Here is a 3,662-nt window from a genome sequence, read left to right on the forward strand (position 1 = left end):
AAACACACACACCCACACACCCACACACACACACACACACACACACACACACCCCCCCACACACACACACACACACACACATTTTTCACCCTCAGAGTCACGGGGGGGTGCTGGAGCCTATCCCAGCTGTCAATGGGCGGAAGGCAGGACACACCCTGGCCAGGTCCAATCGAGTAAATAAAAAAATTTAATTAAATGTGAAGTGTAAACAGTGCTGTCTGTGCTCTGTTGTCTGTCTAAACTCTGCTACAACTAAATTTTACAATCACAGGTCTTCAGTGAAACAGAGGGGGCTCAGATTATGAATCACTGCCTTACCAAATAACTTCTATGCAGCTATTAGCTTTTACATTTGGCTTGAGGTCATTTTAAGCATTTGCTAACTAACAATGAAGATGAATAACATTCAAGAATTCACTGTTGTAATGAAACAAAGATAAATAGATAAAATTCCAGCGCATTTTTCCTGTCAAAATGTATAACCAAGGATGTGCAAAGTAGCAGAAATATAATACAACATAGCTATATTTCCTTTAATCGAGTAAATAAAACATTGAACTCAAATGAGAAGTGTAAACAGTGCAGTCTGTGCAGTCTGTGCTCTGTGGTCTGTCTAAACTCTGCTGCAACTAAATTTCACTGAAAGGGAGGAGACTTGGCGCCTCTCTGGGCTCCTGTGAGTCTCTCCCTCCTCTGAGGGCGGATGCTCCGCTGGATTTGTCCGCAGCGGCGGCCTCGGCGTCAAGACGACGATGCGGTGCTTAAAACTGTAAACGTTATCTGGAAAGATAATCTGGTTCCAGCTCCATTAGCGATTCCAGAGAGCAGCATTTCGATATAGGAAACGTTACAGCTCAGTTCACAGCACGAGGGACCGTTAGCATCAGCTAATAGATAGTGTAGTGGATAACACCTCTGCCTTCTACTCCGTAGACTGGGGTTCAATCCCCCACCTGGGCAAACACCCTACACTATACCAATAAGAGTCCTTGGGCAAGACTCCTAACTTCACCTACCTGTGTAAAAATGATCAAATTGTAAGTCGCTCTGGATAAGTGCGTCAGCCAAATGCCGTAAATGTAAATGTAAATTTACTAACTAGCACGACTATGGCCGCGGCATGTTCTTCCAAGATGAATCTTCTTCACCCAGCTGATGAGCTTCCTCTTCAGATGCTCACATGCTGGCCGAGCTCGGCTTTGCACAACTGACAACCTTGTTTTCTGACTTTAGCTCCCACACCTTTGAGCTTTTTGTTCTTCAGGTTGCCGTTGTTAGTTAGTTCACTCCCTCTCCAGTAAGCGGTAAACTCAAAGCGTTCCTAGTGACGCGTAATAACATCACCAACTAATCGACTACTAAATCAGTTGCCAGCTAAGTCAAATAATCGTTGCACCCCTGGTATTCGTTAACCCCCTGGGGTCCACAAACTCGACCATTCATCAGTGTTTCTGTATCTGTTTCTCTCTCTTTGTGATGATCCAACAAAGAAATAGGGTTCAAACATGTCCTGAACCTGTAGAGCCGCCCTTTCCATTCCACCGTATCAGTGGTACGTGACTCACATCCTTAGTTATGAGCCTATGAAGAGGGGCTGAGATACACGTCATCTGCCTCTCACCGTGTGGATTCATGTGTTCGTCTACATTTTGTATGAAACTGACCAACGGACACTCAGGCTGGAAACCCTTCATTCTTCATTCATTCATACACGTGAAATGGCACGCAGGGAGTTTCCAGCTGCTGAAGTTGCAGCGGTTTGGGAAGGTACTGAACCTAAATGGCCTTTAAAGGATTCAAGACGGTATGCAAACATTGAGAAAATGCCCTCAGAGTCCAGAGGGATAACTGCTGCACTTGATTCAATACACCTTGAAAAACGCACCCTGCAGATTCTTCCCCTTCAGGCTACGATTTAATTTCATCAGGTGTAAAATTTCATTCTATTCCAAAGAAAAGGCAAAAAAGCTGTTTCTGGGAAATCAGGACAGGCTTAAACACGCTTGCTGACCATGTTGTGTGATACACGCTCCAAAGTGTTGCTGCTGCACTGAACATCTTGTTTTGATAAGAATTTAGGAAACATCTTGATCTTTAGACAGCGGCTGATTGTCTTTCTTATCTGTGGTTTGTTTCGTATTACTAGCCTTTTGAACCAAATGTAAAGACGACTAAAAGCACTAAAATGTTTATGTAACTAGCTACACTTACAGTGTTACAGTGATGGGAACAAGGGGTGACAACACAAATATAGCCATTTTATTTACTTTCCAAAACCACCAGTGAACCCACGAATGTCCTCCGAGCTTTTATGTAACGCTGATGATGGTAAAATAGTTGTAAAATATGTTCTCTTTGGGGAATATTTAGCCTCATGACACCATGTATGTAAGTTTTAGACTGAAACCTTGTCTCAAATGTACTGTAAAATAATGCATCAGCCATTCGGCAGCGTATCAGTGTTGTCGGAAAATCTCGTATCTCTAAATTGGTAACCTTGCAGGAAAAGGGGAAAAACCTACTTTACTTCTAATGTAAGTCAGTGGAACCAGAAAGTTTTCCAAGCCATTTTGGGCTGTTTTTTGTGTTTTTTTAATCCATTCATGTTGAAATTTACACAAAATGTAAAGGGCAACAAAGAGGTAGGGCATCCTACCTCTAATTAATGTGCAATATTTGGATAATATTATATAGATAGTACAAGTGCAATACATACACAAGTTCTGCGCAATATCTGTAATTATTACTGTGCAATATCTACAATTTCTGTGCGATATCCAGTCATTACCTGCTCAGAAATGTGCAATATCCATGTGTAAGCTGTAACTTTGTATAGTTTCTTAACTCTATTTTTATTTTTTATATTTTTCTACTAACAGATGCCTTGCTTATTTATTTCTATAGTATATCTTTGTATGATATATCATATATATTTGTATGATGCACATCTTTATCTACTTACTGCTCTTTATCTGCTTATAGTGTGTTCAATAATAAAAGTCTATCTTATCTTATTTTCAATTGATGTCAAAAACTGAAAAACACATGGAGATACAAGGTTTTCTTCTTACAACAGCCATATGGTAACGTGGTTCTCGAGTCCAGTCTCGCGAGAATAACGGTCTCTGTCACTACATCATTTTGAGATGGGCCTTTCAGTCTTGACATCATTTGGACTCGGGGTAAAGTGGACTGGAATTGTTCTTAAGACCAGAGTGCGATGCCTCCGTCTGAGGCAAGTGGACACTGGACATCATTAAACATCAACAAAAACATTTAAACAGAATAAAACAGTCCTTTAAAGGGGAACTCCACTGATTTTTTCAGCTTGAAATGCGCCTGTCAGAATTGTCCGTCATCGTAGTACTAGGAACCAGATGTCTGACGCATTTAATGGCCCTGTGAGGGGCGGTCGTGGGCTGGAGGTTAGGGATCTGGCCCGGTGACCGGAAGGTTGCCGGTTCGATCCCCAGGGCTGACAGTCCATGACTGAGGTGTCCTTGAGCAAGACAACTGCTCCCCAACTGCTCCCCGGGTGCCATGGATAGGGCTGCAAGTGTGTGCTCACCGCACCCTAGTGTGTGTGTATTCACTAGTGTGTATGTGGTGTTTCACTTCATGGATGGGTTACATGCGGAGGTGGAATTTCCCCAGTTGTGGGA

Source organism: Pygocentrus nattereri, chromosome 16 (assembly GCF_015220715.1).
Source record: "Pygocentrus nattereri isolate fPygNat1 chromosome 16, fPygNat1.pri, whole genome shotgun sequence".
NCBI classification, from domain to species: domain Eukaryota; kingdom Metazoa; phylum Chordata; class Actinopteri; order Characiformes; family Serrasalmidae; genus Pygocentrus; species Pygocentrus nattereri.